Genomic DNA, 16,723 nt, shown 5'->3' with positions numbered 1-16,723 from the left:
CTGGCCACCTTTGCCTAAAAAATGTCCTTCTCCTAAAATATGCCATAACTGACTTCCGTCTGTCCTTCAAGAAGAGCATGCTCACTTTCATTTATAAAGGTTATAATATACTGACTTGTCCTTGATGTCATTGAACTGGGTCCAACTGAAACCCCATTTTGTTCCCTCTAATATAATTCCAGTGTGCAGCTCATAACTGAAATCCCTAAAGCTTTGTTTCCCAAGTACAAAATGGCAATGATACATTCAGAGAAAGTCAAAAACCATTCTTGGCACAACTGTGGGAAGCATTGGCGTCAACATGGGCCAGCTTTCCCGTGAAACGCTTTCGACACCTTGTAGTCCATGCCCCGACGAAATGAGGCTGTTCTGAGGGCAAAAGGGGGTGCAACTCAATATTAGGCAGTTGTTCCTAATGTTTTGTACACTCTGTAGTAGTAAAGGGGGGAAAAAGTGAAACGCTGAAGCTGAAGTTGATGTTGAAGCTATAAAGTTGCTTCAGTACTGGGGAGTGGACAGTCTGGCCACCTTCAATGCATACATGGTGGTATATTGTTATACCTGCATTGCACTGGAGTGGGTATGTCTTCCTTGTGGTCTGGTCTGTCTCCATAAAAGGCCTCTGTTGTGCTGAGAAATACCATGTACAGGGAAAATATCAAAACATCTAAACCATACTGTGGTGTGGGGGGCTGTGCTTTGGCAAAGTGGGTGGGGTTATATCCTGCCTGTTTGGCCCTGTCCGGGGGTATCATCGGATGGGGCCACAGTGTCTTCTGATCCCTCCTGTCTCAGCCTCCAGTATTTATGCTGCAGTAGTTTATGTGTCGGGGGGCTAGGGTCAGTCTGTTACATCTGGAGTATTCTCTTGTCTTATCCGGTGTCCTGTGTGAATGTAAATATGCTCTCTCTAATTCTCTCTTTCTTTCTTTCTTTCTTTCTCTCGGAGGACCTGAGCCCTAGGACTACCTGGCATGATGACTCCTTGCTGTCCCCAGTCCACCTGGCCATGCTGCTGCTCCAGTTTCAACTGTTCTGCCTGCGGCTACGGAACCCTGACCTGTTCACCGGACGTGCTTGTTGCACCCTCGACAATTACTATGATTATTATTATTTGACCATGCTGGTCATTTACGAACATTTTAACATCTTGACTATGTTCTGTTATAATATCCACCCGGCACAGCCAGAAGAGGACTGGCCACCCCTCATAGCCTGGTTCCTCTCTAGGTTTCTTCCTAGGTTTTTGGCCTTTCTCAGGAGTTTTTCCTAGGGAGTTTTTCCCAGCCACCGTGCTTCTTTCACATGCATTGCTTGCTGTTTGGGGTTTTAGGCTGGGTTTCTGTACAGCACTTTGAGATTTCAGCTGATGTACGAAGGGCTATATAAATAAATTTGATTTGATTTGATTTGATACTGCAATTGACTATACAAACTTCTAGAACTGTATCACTCATCTTCACTGTTTCCAAAGCTCAGCCACCTCTGACTTGGAGAGAAGAACGAAAAATGTCAGAGTATTTAATGTACTCCTCCATGTACTATAGTGTTATCACATGCCAGATTTTCATCCATGTCAGATTCCTTATTTACAGGTCTTTGTATATGCACAAAGACATTCTCTAAACATTGACCACACAGTCTAGATATCACAAACATGTATAAAGTCATGCAGAGAGTGTGTTATTTTTTCCAGAGTGTTTAACTACGGGTCAAAGTTCTCTCTGGAATTTAGAACCAAACCGGAAGAACCTGCGGAGCTCCCCACAGAGATTTGTTTAATTTGCATACAGGATTCATGAACTCTGCTTTTAACTCAGGAACTCAACTCTGCTCTCACTCACTACGTCCTAGCAAACTCAGCCAAAATAGACAATAAAGCAGTATAAGGGAGAGGAGAAAAACATGGCAGATTGCAGAGGGTTGATTCAGTGCAAGGCAGCAAGGGCTTTGGGTTTTTAGATTTTTTCTTATTTTTCTTCCTCCTCTCTCTCCCAAATGATTCACAGTGGAAAGAAAAGCCCTTTTCCCTGTCCTGACATGAACTTGAACATGAGTTTCCTGTTATAGGCTGGAAGTAGGAAACACCCAGAGCAGAGAGAGAGCAGAGAGAGGCAGAGAGCAGGGTCATATTCACTTGGCACCAAACAGAAGAAAACTGACTCAAAATTAAACGCTTGTTTTTGTTTTCTGTTGCTAAACCTTTCGCTACGGTGTCCACTATATATACGACCCAAAGCTGAACAGAGCGGAGAGAGAGCAGAGAGCTCAGTCACACTGGTTGACAGAGGCAGGCCTTCTGTGTCTCGCCCCCTCCCTGGATGAAAACTAACATGCCAAGGATCTCTTTCTCTCTTCCTCCCCTCTCTCTCTCGCTACTGCCTGAACTCTTCACCAAACGCCTGAGAAATTAGGTCAAAGCTGGAATCCGTTTGCGATATAATCGCACCAAATGTTGTCACCTTCTCACCAAGCTGCTTGGCGATGGTCTTGTAGCCCATTCCAGCCTTATGTAGGTCTACTATCTTGTCCCTGACATCCTTGGAGAGCTCTTTGGTCTTGGCCATGGTGGAGAGTTTGGAATCTGATTGATTGATTGCTTCTGTGGACAGGTGTCTTTTTTACAGGTAACAAGCTGCGGTTAGGAGCACTCCCTTTAAGAGTGTGCTCCTAATCTCAGCTCGTTACCTGACTAAAAGACACCTGGGAGCCAGAAATCTTTTTGATTGAGAGGGGGTCAAATACTTATTTCCCTCATTAAAATGCAAATCAATTTATAACATTTTTCAGATGCGGTTTTCTGAATTTTTTGTTGTTATTCTGTCTCTCACTGTTCAAATAAACCTACCATTAAAATTATAGACTGATCCTTTCTTTGTCAGTGGGCAAACATACAAAATCAGCAGGGGATCAAATACTTTTTCCCCCACTGTATGTGTCAGGGCTTGCAAACTATTACAGACTACAAAGGGAAGCACAGCCACGAGCTACACAGTGACACGAGTCTACCATACGAGCTAAATCACTTCTGTGCTCGCTTCGAGGTAAGCAACACTGAGGCATGCATGAGAGCATCAGTTGTTCCGTGTGATCACTCTCTCCGTAGCCAACGTGAGTAAGACCTTTAAACAGGTCAACATTTACAAGGCTGCGGGGCCAGACGGATTACCACGACGTGTTTACATTTTTACATTTACATTTAAGTCATTTAGCAGACGCTCTTATCCAGAGCGACTTACAAATTGGTGCATTCACCTTATGATATCCAGTGGAACAACCACTTTACAATAGTGCATCTAAATCTTTTAGGGGGGGGGGGGGGTTAGAAGGATTACTTTATCCTATCCCAGGTATTCCTTAAAGAGGTGGGGTTTCAGGTGTCTCCGGAAGGTGGTGATTGACTCCGCTGTCCTGGCGTCGTGAGGGAGCTTGTTCCACCATTGGGGTGCCAGAGCAGCGAACAGTTTGGACTGGGCTGAGCGGGAACTGTGCTTCCTCAGAGGTAGGGAGGCGAGCAGGCCAGAGGTGGATGAACGCAGTGCCCTTGTTTGGGTGTAGGGCCTGATCAGAGCCTGAAGGTACGGAGGTGCCGTTCCCCTCACAGCTCCGTAGGCAAGCACCATGGACTTGTAGCGGATGCGAGCTTCAACTGGAAGCCAGTGGAGAGAGCGGAGGAGCGGGGTGACGTGAGAGAACTTGGGAAGTTTGAACACCAGACGGGCTGCGGCGTTCTGGATGAGTTGTAGGGGTTTAATGGCACAGACAGGGAGCCCAGCCAACAGCGAGTTGCAGTAATCCAGACGGGAGATGACAAGTGCCTGGAATAGGACTGCGCCGCTTCCTGTGTGAGGCAGGGTCGTACTCTGCGAATGTTGTAGAGCATGAACCTACAGGATCGGGTCACTGCCTTGATGTTAGTGGAGAACGACAGGGTGTTGTCCAGGGTCACGCCAAGGTTCTTAGCACTCTGGGAGGAGGACACAAGGGAGTTGTCAACCGTGATGGTGAGATCATGGAACGGGCAGTCCTTCCCCGGGAGGAAGAGCAGCTCCGTCTTGCCGAGGTTCAGCTTGAGGTGGTGAGCCGTCATCCACACTGATATGTCTGCCAGACATGCAGAGATGCGATTCGCCACCTGGTTATCAGAAGGGGGAAAGGAGAAGATTAATTGTGTGTCGTCTGCGTAGCAATGATAGGAGAGACCATGTGAGGCTATGACCGAGCCAAGTGACTTGGTGTATAGTGAGAATAGGAGAGGGCCTAGAACAGAGCCCTGGGGGACACCAGTGGTAAGAGCGCGTGGTGCGGAGACAGATTCTCGCCACGCCACCTGGTAGGAACGACCTGTCAGGTAGGACGCAATCCAAGCGTGGGCCGCGCCGGAGATGCCCAGCTCGGGGAGGGTGGAGAGGAGGATCTGATGGTTCACAGTATCAAAGGCAGCAGATAGGTCTAGAAGGATGAGAGCAGAGGAGAGAGAGTTAGCTTTAGCAGTGCGGAGAGCCTCCGTGACACAGAGAAGAGCAATCTCAGTTGAATGCCCAGTCTTGAAACCTGACTGATTAGGATCAAGAAGGTCATTCTGAGAGAGATAGCAGGAGAGCTGGCCAAGGACGGCACGTTCAAGAGTTTTGGAGAGAAAAGAAAGAAGGGATACTGGTCTGTAGTTGTTGATATCGGAGGGATCGAGTGTAGGTTTTTTCAGAAGGGGTGCAACTCTCGCTCTCTTGAAGACAGAAGGGACGTAGCCAGCGGTCAAGGATGAGTTGATGAGCGAGGTGAGGTAGGGGAGAAGGTCTCCAGAAATGGTCTGGAGAAGAGAGGAGGGGATAGGGTCAAGTGGGCAGGTTGTTGGGCGGCCGGCCGTCACGAGACGCGAGATTTCATCTGGAGAGAGAGGGGAGAAAGAGGTCAAAGCACAGGGTAGGGCAGTGTGAGCAGGACCAGCGGTGTCGTTTGGCTTAGCAAACGAGGATCGGATGTCATCAGCCTTCTTTTCAAAATGGTTGACGAAGTCATCTGCAGAGAGAGAGGAGGGGGGGGAGGGGGAGGAGGATTCAGGAGGGAGGAGAAGGTAGCAAAGAGCTTCCTAGGGTTAGAGGCAGATGCTTGGAATTTAGAGTGGTAGAAAGTGGCTTTAGCAGCAGAGACAGAAGAGGAAAATGTAGAGAGGAGGGCGTGAAAGGATGCCAGGTCCGCAGGGAGGCGAGTTTTCCTCCATTTCCGCTCGGCTGCCCGGAGCCCTGTTCTGTGAGCTCGCAGTAAGTCGTCGAGCCACGGCGCAGGAGTGGAGGACCGAGCCGGCCTGGAGGATAGAGGACAGAGAAAATCAAAGGATGCAGAAAGGGAGGAGAGGAGGGTTGAGGAGGCAGAATCAGGAGATAGGTTGGAGAAGGTTTGAGCAGAGGGAAGAGATGATAGGATGGAAGAGGAGAGAGTAGCGGGAGAGAGAGAGCGAAGGTTGGGACGGCGCAATACCATCCGAGTAGGGGCAGAGTGAGAAGTGTTGGATGAGAGCGAGAGGGAAAAAGATACAAGGTAGTGGTCGGAGACTTGGAGGGGAGTTGCAATGAGATTAGTGGAAGAACAGCATCTAGTAAAGATGAGGTCAAGCGTATTGCCTGCCTTGTGAGTAGGGGGGGAAGGTGAGAGGGTGAGGTCAAAAGAGGAGAGGAGTGGAAAGAAGGAGGCAGAGATGAATGAGTCAAAGGTAGACGTGGGGAGGTTAAAGTCACCCAGAACTGTGAGAGGTGAGCCATCCTCAGGGAAGGAACTTATCAAGGCATCAAGCTCATTGATGAACTCTCCAAGGGAACCTGGAGGGCGATAAATGATAAGGATGTTAAGCTTGAAAGGGCTGGTAACTGTGACAGCATGGAATTCAAATGAGGAGATAGACAGATGGGTCAGGGGAGAAAGAGGGAATGTCCACTTGGTAGAGATGAGGATTCCAGTGTCACCACCCCGCTGGCTCGATGCTCTAGGGGTATGCGAGAACACGTAGGCAGACGAGGAGAGAGCAGTAGGAGTAGCAGTGTTATCTGTGGTAATCCATGTTTCCGTCAGCGCCAGGAAGTCTAGGGACTGGAGGGTAGCATAGGCTGAGATGAACTCAGCCTTGTTGGCCGCAGACCGGCAGTTCCAGAGGCTGCCGGAGACCTGGAACTCCACGTGGGTCGTGCGCGCTGGGACCACCAGGTTAGAGTGGCAGCGGCCACGCGGTGTGAAGCGTTTGTATGGCCTGTGCAGAGGGGAGAGAACAGGGATAGACAGACACATAGTTGACAAGCTACAGAAGAGGCTACGCTAATGCAAAGGAGATTGGAATGACAAGAGGACTACACGTCTCGAATGTTCAGAAAGTTAAGCTTACGTTGCGAAAATCTTATTGACTAAAATAACGAAAATGCTAGCTAACTAGCTAGCTAACTAACACAACACTACACTAATCAAGTTGTTCCGTTGTAATGTAATAGTTTCAACAGTGCTGCTAGTCGGTAGAGGTTGGCTATTATACAAAAGCAACTTTGTAGCTAGCTAACATAACATAACACTAATGAAGACGTTCCTTTGTAATGTATTTAGTTTCTACAATGCTGTTCCTCGGTAATAGTTGGCTAGGTATGGAACAATGGCGTCGCGGGGGACTTAAATAGCTGGCTAGCTAACCTAGCTAACCTCAATTACTAAACTACACAATTATCAAGCTATGACAAAGACAGCTATGTAGCTAGCTAGCTAACACTGCACTAGTCAAATCGTTCCGTTGTAATGTATTAGTATCTACAGCGCTGCTGGTCGGTAACTGTTGGCTAGCTAGCTAGCTAGCGGTGTTGACTAGCTAGCAGCTAGCAGCTAGCAGTGTTGACTACGTTAGGAGGACGAAAAAATAGCTGGCTATTTGGTTGGCTATTATACAAAAGCAACTTTGTAGCTAGCTAACATAACATAACACTAATCAAGATGTTCCTTTGTAATGTATTTAGTTTCTACAATGCTGCTCGTCGGTAATAGTTGGCTAGGTATGGAACGATGGCGTCGCGGGGGACGGAAATAGCTGGCTAGCTAACCTAGCTAACCTCGATAATTACTAAACTACACAATTATCAAGCTATGACAAAGACAGCTATGTAGCTAGCTAGCTAACACTGCACTAGTCAAATCGTTCCGTTGTAATGTATTAGTATCTACAGCGCTGCTAGTCGGTAACGGTTGGCTAGCTAGCGGTGTTGACTAGCTAGCAGCTAGCGGCTAGCAGTGTTGACTACGTTAGGAGGATGAAAAAAAATAGCTGGCCTCGATAATTACTCTAATTACTCTAAACTACACAATTATCTTTGATAGCTAAGAGAAAATTGCTCAGATCAAACAAACCAAACCGTTGTAATGTAAAGAAGTGTAATATTACCTGTGCACCAGGCATGTGCTGACCAACTGACAGGTGTCTTCATTGACATTTTCAACATGTCCCTGATTGAGTCTGTAAAACCAACATGTTTAAGGCAGACCACCATAGTCCCTGTGCCCAAGAACACGAAGGCAACCTGTCTAAATGACTACAGACCCGTAGCACTCACGTCTGTAGCCATGAAGTGCTTTGAAAGGCTGGTAATGGCTCATATCAATACCATTATCCCAGAAACCCTAGACCCACTCCAATTTGCATACTGCCCAAACAGAGTCACAGATGATGGACTCTCTATTGCACTCCACACTGCCCTTTCCCACCTGGACAAAAGGAACACCTACGTGAGAATGCTATTCATTGACTACAGCTCAGCGTTCAACACCATAGTACCCTCAAAGCTCATCACTAAGCTAAGGATCCTGGGACTAAACACCTCCCTCTGCAACTGGATCCTGGACTTCCTGACGGGCCGCCCCCATGTGGTGAGGGTAGGTAGCAACACATCTGCCACACTGATCCTCAACACTGGAGCACCTCAGGGGTGCGTGCTTAGTCCCCTCCTTTACGCCCTGTTCAACCATGACTGCATGGCCAGGCACGACTCCAACACCATCATTAAGTTCGCTGACGACACAACAGTGGTAGGCCTGATCACCGACAAAGACGAGACAGCCTATAGGGAGGAGGTCAGAGACCTGGCCGGGTGGTGCCAGAATAACAACCTATCCCTCAACATAACCAAGACTAAGAAGATGATTGTGGACAACAGGAAAAGGAGGATCGAGCACGCCCCCATTCTCATCGAAGGGGCTGTAGTGGAGCAGGTTGAGAGCTTCAAGTTCCTTGGTGTCCACGTCACCAACAAATTAGAATGGTCCAAACACACCAAGACAGTCGTGAAGAGGGCACGACAAAGCCTATTCCCACTCAGGAAACTAAAAAGATTTGGCATGGGTCCTCAGATCCTCAAAAGGTTCAACAGCTCCAACATTGAGAGCATCCTGACTGGTTGCATTACTGCCTGGTACTGCAAATGCTCGGCCTCCGACTGCAAGGCACTACAGATGGTTGTGCGTACGGCCCAGTACATCACTGGGGCTAAGCTGCCTGCCATCCAGGACCTCTACACCAGGCAGTGTCAGAGGAAGGCCCTAAAAATTGTCAAAGACCCCAGCCACCCCAGTCATAGACTGTTCTCTCTACTACTGCATGGCAAGCAGTACCGGAGTGCCAAGTCTTGGACAAAAAGGCTTCTCAACTGTTTTTACCCCCAAGCCATAAGACTCCTGAACAAGAAATCAAATGGCTACACGGACTATTTGCATTGTGAGCCCACCCCCCAACCCCTCTTTTACGCTGCTGCTACTCTCTGTTTATCATATATGCATAGTCACTTTAACCACATCTACATGTACATACTACCTCAATTGGCCTGACCAACCAGTGCAACATTGGCTAACAAGGCTATCTGCATTGTGTCCCGCCACCCACCACCCGCCAACCCCTCTTTTACGCTACTGCTAGTCTCTGTTTATCATATATGCATAGTCACTTTAACCATATCTACATGTACATACTACCTCAATCAGACCGACTAACTGGTGCCCGTATATAGCCTCGCTACTGTTATAGCCTCGCTACTGTCTATAGCCTTCCTACTGTTATTTTTCACTGTTGTTTTTATTTCTTTACTTACCAATTGTTCACCTAATACCTTTTTGCACCGTTGGTTTGAGCCTGTAAGTAAGCATTTCACTGTAAGGTCCACACCTGTTGTATTCGGCGTACGTGACAAATACATTTTGATTTGATTTGATTATCCCTACTTTAGCGTCACACATTTAAAACTCCAGTCACAAGTCAAAACTAACTACTTCTGCACATATTCTGCAGAAACCTGGCTGACCAAAAGCTGCAGCATCATCCCTCTTTGAAAAAACATGTTCTTCTTCAAATTAAGAAATAATTATGATGCAGAACAGAATATCTCAGAACAGCACACCCTTCCCCCTGTCCTTGACCTGAAATGTCCTTACAGGGACACCATCCAATGCATCATCATCATCATCATATCTAGTAAACTATTCATAGAGAAGAATATCAGGGCTCTGTGCCTTAGTTTAGGTTTCAATCCATTTCTGGGGGTGAAAACAACGTTATAGAGAACGGTCAGGACTGGAGAAGTGCGAGAGAGATACCCTTGTGTCACTGGTCTCCTGTTCATTCCAATCAAGATATTTTCTTGATTTTCTGTTCTAGAGTAAACTGAGGGTAAATCATGCCACTGACAAAGTCATGCCAACCACAAGTCCACAGGCTCTCTCTCTTTCTTTACTGCTTAGGATCTGAGAAACCAGCCCTTGTCCATTGTCTCCAGCCACCTGTGTTTGCCTCGTTGCCTCGTTTTCACCAGAGCACAATGGTTTTCCTCTTTATAGTGTGTTTTATAAACGTGCAATATACTGGTTATTAATATATCACATTAAAGACGCCTATCACCCTGAGCCATCAGGGGCCACAGGGTCATGATGATCCGTTACATACTTGGCCCCTGTCTGCTCCTCTTTCCAGAGAGCAGCAAGGAGAGGAGAGAATGTGGCTGAAGACAAATGCCAAGTTTCTGTCATCCGTTGCTGCGGCTCCCAGAATTTTGGGAAACATCGCTTCAGTGCAATTGACAGGCTGGGTTCGGCATCACCAGAGTACGAGAGCACTAGGCCAGGCATCAGAAGAAGCTTCCAGTTGCAGACGCAGCACTAAAATAGCCAGATGTGCAGAAAGAAAACCTACGACTGTCTTATTAGGCCCGTCCGGCCCGGCCCAGGCCATGACACTTATAACTTTGATTGTGTAAAATAAAAAAAAGCTTGCCAACCGAATGACAGGAGGAGCAAATTGAATGTTATCTTTGGCAGAAGCAAGAGAGCAGTGAGAGACAACTACTAAACAAATGGAAATAAAGTCTCAGGGCGACCGATAGATTTCCCAAGAGTTGTCAGATAGTAAAACTTTCCCTTAATACTGTCAATAAGAAAATGTTTCATTTAAAGCTGTTAATGTACATTAAGATGGGGCATTAGTTCTAAATATTGATAATTCTTTAAAGAATATATATACAGTATATATAAATATATACATAAATACATAATCTCTCTCTCAGTTGAATTGTGCAGGTGACAGCTTTGGCTGTGAGAGTAAAGCAGTCACGTAGGGCCTACTCTGAGTACCGACCCCAGTGCTGTGACTGACAAGGTTGAAATTAAGAAGTAATCAACATTTTCTGACACATTTACAGGAGATATTTCAGATCAATGTCTCTAAATATAGGCTTTTTTGGATAGATGAAGAATGGTTAGGGCGTATAGTCAGAGTATGTGATCTTTTTCACATGAACAGGTTTTCCCACTGCCTATTTGATTTAGAAATGATAAGCTTATACATTCTCTATAGAACTAATAACCATTACTTGACAATCATAAATAAGAAATACAAGTTTCACTCAGTGTTTTTCATTTGTAATGCAGATCTAAAATGTAATGCATTATGCACTGAATCATATTACAATATGTTTCACCCAGCAACTACAGTACATTTAAATAATATTTTGGAAGGTTTCTCATTACGGTTTAAACTGTTATTGTGTCACTGAATAGTTACATAAAAAATAAAACCTACCTGTTATAACAACATCTATAACATGCATTCTTCAATTCTTTGACTTTCTGTTGATCTGAAATGTCCACTTCTTCAATGTCTGAGGTGGAGCAGCCAGCACTGAAACACAGAAATCACAGCACATTTTAGCACTTTACCAGGAACACCCTTGTATCTTTGCATCTGAAAATGACAAATGATCACCAGCAAAAAAAGGCAAATAGTAAAAATATTCTGAGGATGATTTACAGCTAAATCATTTTAGGTTATAGTAGGCCATTTTCTTCCACATACACACAGGATGCATTGCTGAGATTATTATCAACATCATACCAAAACTCCAACTCATTTCAACTCTTCAAAGAAGGCAATTGTCTCCCAACTTTCAATAGTTCCCTTTTTCATGAAAAACAAAAATGGTTTAGACCTATAGAGGCTTGATGCCCAAATGTCACTTTTCAATGACAGTATAATAGGCTATAATCCATTTTAAAACATATTTGAGGGAAAACCACATGGAAACAGATCGCAAAACCACACAATCAAATCATACCCCAGAGTCGGATAATTTACCGAGTAAACAGCTCAAATTGGCGAAATAAACATTTGTTTTATTAAATGCACATTTGTTCAAATGCCACAAATGCACATTTTAAAATGATGTGTCGTCTTTATGGTGGATTAGTGGAGATGGTAAGGCTATAAGCATCGCATTTCAGCTCTCTGTTAAGAACAACAAAGAGAAAAGGTATCATATAAACCATGCACTAAAACTGACGTCTTTCTTTATTTATCTGCAATTGTGAATTTAAGGCTATAGCCTATCATCCCCCTTTAATCAAAATAGAAATACATTATACGTTGATCTTGGTTTGTTTTGTTTTATGTCATTGTAAGGATCAACATAAACATTTTGGGGGCGATTTAGTTTGCGGTTGAAATAACTACCCGTGAAAACTTAATTCATTCTTGCCTACGACTGTAGAACATCTCAGTCTCTGAATCGTGTCATCCACCCCACTGAAAATACATGCTATCAGCCGGCGAGATAACACATGCTTTGGAAGGGCTATTGCCTACAATAAATGCGGTTTATTTTGTATTTTTATGGAGCACATTAACTTACGTTTAGTTTATTGTCTTCAAAACATTTGTATTTTCCTCATTTCTCCTCGTAGTTTGTCATTGAATCACAGAAAATGAATATTGCTTATGGAAAAAAGAAGACTAACATCGATTACACATGGACGCCAATTTCAAAATGAAGTTCAAGTTCAAGTCCTGAGCGAGAGTCACGCTGTGTTTGTCTGTCTCCCCCTGTAACTATCGTGTCCTCGCTGCACCGCGGCAACAATGATGCGAGTGTGAGAAAAGACGACTAGGCTATGTAGTGATCCGCGCTCTGAGTCGATACATTGTAACATTGTAGCAAAGTAGACATATATAAACGTCGGCAAAGAAACCTCCATAGCAAAAGGAGCTCTTTTAGAAATATTCATAAAAATAGGCTACCAGCATTTCCTCGCTCGCCACATCCGCGGCGGGCCGGACTATCAGTAGACCGGACAGACTCACTGTGTTCCCTCTGCCATAGCTCAAATAGATTTGAGAAGTTCAGCTAAGGTGAAATGTGATTCGCAGCTGCCTGCCTGTCGCTGCACGATCTCAGCTATGAAACACACTGGACCTAGCACAGGCCTACTACAATTACATATTTACAAAAGATAAGAGATGTCGGTAGTGTGGAGCATTAGCCTACTGCGAACAAACAACAATGCACCCTCATCCGATGTAATATTGCTATGAAAAACTCGAGGCACCACGTTTAGGCTACTCCTGTTAATTTATTTATTGCACTAGTTTTTATTACACGTGTACCACACTGTAGTTGTTCCATAAGAAAACATGGAATACATTGCCTTTCAATAACGCAATCGGAATTAGTTCGGCCTATCCAAGTGTTAAACTGAGTCCTGAACTGTCAATGTATACCTACGAGAATAGACTTGAGACTCGTGTTCATATAGGCTAGCCTTGCCTACTGTCAGCATATTTGGTCATTTTACCGAAGCAGTTTCAATTAAATGCAAATGAGAGGCATGGGTCTAGGTCTCAAACACATTCCGTCAATGTAGGCCATCATAACAATTTCATAATAATTTCCAGGCATGTAGGCCTAGGCTATTTTCCCCAAATTCCTTAGCCAAATAGGCACCCAATAAACGAGTAGGCTATAGGCCTAGGCCCAATGCACCTGTTTAGCCTACCTGTGTCAACTGGAATAAAGTTATTTTTCTTCCTCCATGCATGCAGTGTCAGGTGATATCATGCCTGGATTTGATTTGGCTATATTATTCCATGTCAACAGATATGATTTAGCTATTGTATTCTGTTATATTGTTTGAGGGTTCAACATGTTTATAGGAATTATAGATGAGTGGTAGCTAATTTGTGGTATAATAAAGGTATTGTAAAGGATCATGGTGCGAGGCTAGAAGGCACTTTCCCCATAATTAGCCTATGACTATAACACACTTGGGTGACTTTACAGGCTATAGGCTACAGTGCTCCCGTTATATAATTCGGATAACAGGGCTCCCATAGGCCCGCAGTTCAGGAAAAAAGTTTCTAAAAATGTATTTGGTTTTAGAATGCTAAAAATATATGTTAGGGCCTACATAAAGTTTTACTCATACTTATTCCAAATTCTATGGAAGCCAGTTCCAGCCACCCCCTCAAAAAATCTGACTACAATTTATGAGACAGTGGGTCATTATTATGCGATTCACTGCCTTCATAAAGTATTCATATCCCTTGACTTATTCCGCATTTTGTTGTGGTACAGCCTGAATTCAAAATGGATTAAAACTATTTATTTCTCACCCATCTACACAAAGTACCCCATAATGACGAAGTGAAAACATGTTTTTAGATTTTTTGGCAAATTTATTGAAATTGGAATACAAAAATATCTAATTTACATAAGTATTCACACCCCTGAGTCAATACTTTGCAAAAGAACCATTGGCAGCGATTACAGCTGAGTCTTTCTAAGTAAGTCTCTAAGAGCTTTCCACACCTGGATTGTGCAACATTTTCCCATTATCCTTTTGAAAATTCTTCAAACTCTGTAAAATTGGTTGTTGATCATTGCTATACAACCACTTTCAGGTCTTTCCATATATTTTCAAGTAGATGTACAGTACCAGTCAAAAGTTTGGACACACCTACTCATTCCAGGGGTTTTCTTTATTTTGGCTATTTTCTATGTTGTAGAATAATAGTGAAGACATCAAAACTATGAAATAACACATATGGAATCATGTAGTAACCAAAAAGTGTTAAACAAATCAAAATATATTGTATATTCTTCAAAATAGCCATCCCTTGCCTTGATGACAGTTTTGAACACTCTTGGCATTCTCTCAACCAGCTTCACCTGGAATGCTTTTCCAACAGTCTTGAAGGAGTTCCCACATATGCTGAGCAGTTGTTGGCTGCTTTTCCTTTACTCTGCGGTCCAACTCATCCCAAACTGTCACACCCTGATCTGTTTCACCTGTCTTTGTGCTTGTCTCCACCCCCCACCAGGTGTCTCCCATCTCCCCTCATTATCCCTTGTGTATTTATACCTGTGTTCTCTATCTGTTGCCAGTTCGCTTTGTTCGCCAAGCCTACCAGCGTTTTCCCCCTTGCTCCTGTCTTTTCTATAGTTCCTGTTTTCTAGTTTTCCCAGTTTTGACCATTCTGCCTGCCTGCCATTCTGTACCTTGCCCCACCACACTGGATTATTGACCTCTGCCTGCCCTGACCTTGAGACTGCCTGTCGTTCTGTACCTTTTGGACTCGGATCTGGATTACTGACCTCTGCCTGCCCTTGACCTGTTGTTTTGCCTGCCCCCGTTCTAGTATTAAACTTTTGTTACTTTGACACAGTCTGCATTTGGGTCTTCCCTAAAACGTGCGACAGTCCTCAGTCCGGAACCTCCAGCGACGGTCCCCAGTCCGGAGCCTCCAGCGACGGTCCCTAGTCAGGAGCCCCCAGCGAGGGTTCCCAGGCCGGAGCCTCCGTCAACGATCGGTGGTTCGGTTCCTCCAGCGGTGATCTACGGTCCGGAGTCCGCGACAACGATCTACGGTCCAGAGTCCCCGGCGACGATCCCCGCACCAGAGGCGCCACCGAAGTGCGGAGCAGGGTCTGCGTCCCGCACCGGAGCCTCCACCGAGATGAGATGCCCACCCGGACCCTCCCCTATAGGTTCAGGTTTGTGGCCGGAGTCCGCACCTTTGGGTCAGGGTGTGACTTGGGTGGGCAAATCTATGTTTATATTTCTTTGTTGGCCTAGTATGGTTCCCAATCAGAGGCAGCTGTTTATGTTGTCTTTGATTGGGGATCATACTTAGGCAGCCCTTTTTCCCACCTGAGTTTGTGGGATCTTGTTTTTGCATTGTGCTGTCTAGCCCCGCAGAACGTTATGTTCGGTTTTGCATTTTCTTGTTTTGTTGGTGTTCATTATTAAAGGAAATTATGTACGCCTACCACGCTACACCTTGGACTCCTCATTCAAACGACGAGGGTAACAATATGCAGTGTGTGCAAATGGCGTGAGGAGGTAAGTCAATAAATAGGCCATAGTAGCAAGTAATTACAACTTAGCAAATTAACACTGGAGTGATAGATGTGCAGATGATGATGTGCAAGTAGAAATACTGGTGTGCAAATGAGCAGAAAAGTAAATAAAAACAATATGGGGACGAGGTAGTTAGATTGGATGGACTATTTACAGATGGGCTATGTACAGCTGCAGCGATCGGTTAGCTGCTCAGATAGCTGATGTTTAAAGTTAGTGAGGGAAATATAAGTCTACAGCTTCAGTGATTTTTGCAATTCAGTCATTGGCAGCAGAGAACTGGAAGAAAAGGAAACCAAAGGAGGTGTTGGCTTTGGGGATGACCAGTGAGATATACCTGCTGGAACGCATGCTACGGGTGGGTGTTGTTATTGTGACCAGGGGGCTGAGATAAGGCGGAGCTTTACCTAGCAAAGACTTATAGATGACCTGGAGTGTCACGTCCCGACCATAGAAAGCTGTTATTTTCTATGGTAGAGTAGGTCAGGGTGTGACAGGTTATTTCTAGTTCAGATTTTCTATGTTGTTATGTTCTAGTTTTTGTATTTCTATGTCGGGTTTTTTGGGATGATCTCCAATTAGAGGCAGTTGGTCATCGTTGTCTCTAATTGGAGATCATACTTAAGTAGTTGATTTTCCCACCTGGGTTTGTGGGAGATTGTTTTTGAGTTAGTGTATGTTTCACCTCTTTGTCACGGTTTGTTGTTTTTGTTCATTAGTATGTATTGCATAATTTCACAGTTTAATAAAGAAAATGGGGAACGATACACACGCTGCGCTTTGGTCCGCTCCTTCATCATACAACAACCGTGACATGGAGCCAGTGGGTCTGGCGACGAATATGTAGCGAGGGCCAGCCGACTAGAGCATACAGGTTGCAGTGGTGGTTGGTATAAGGGGCTTTGGTGACAAAATGGAAGACACTGTGATATACTGCATCCAGTTTGTTGAGTAGAGTGTTGGAGCCTATTTTGTAAATTACATCGCCAAAGTCGAGGATCGGTAGGATAGTCAGTTTTACTAGGGTATG

The 16,723-nt window shown here is 44.8% G+C and overlaps 1 long non-coding RNA gene across 1 annotated transcript in view; it reads right to left on the bottom strand.

Moving 5' to 3' along the window:
• LOC115180307 (uncharacterized) overlaps window positions 1-12,725 on the bottom strand; it is a 35,206-nt gene extending 22,481 nt beyond the window's left edge. The window contains exons 1-2 of the long non-coding RNA XR_003873053.1: window positions 12,189-12,725; window positions 11,084-11,182 (exon numbers count right to left, since the gene is read on the bottom strand). This is a non-coding gene — a long non-coding RNA (uncharacterized LOC115180307). The remainder of the gene's footprint in view (window positions 1-11,083; window positions 11,183-12,188) is intronic.
• Between the last annotated feature and the right edge of the window lie 3,998 nt (window positions 12,726-16,723).

Source organism: Salmo trutta, chromosome 40, assembly GCF_901001165.1.
Source record: "Salmo trutta chromosome 40, fSalTru1.1, whole genome shotgun sequence".
NCBI classification, from domain to species: Eukaryota; Metazoa; Chordata; class Actinopteri; order Salmoniformes; family Salmonidae; genus Salmo; species Salmo trutta.
Note: the sequence above shows the minus strand (reverse complement) of the source record. Positions and strands in the feature narration are given on the sequence as shown.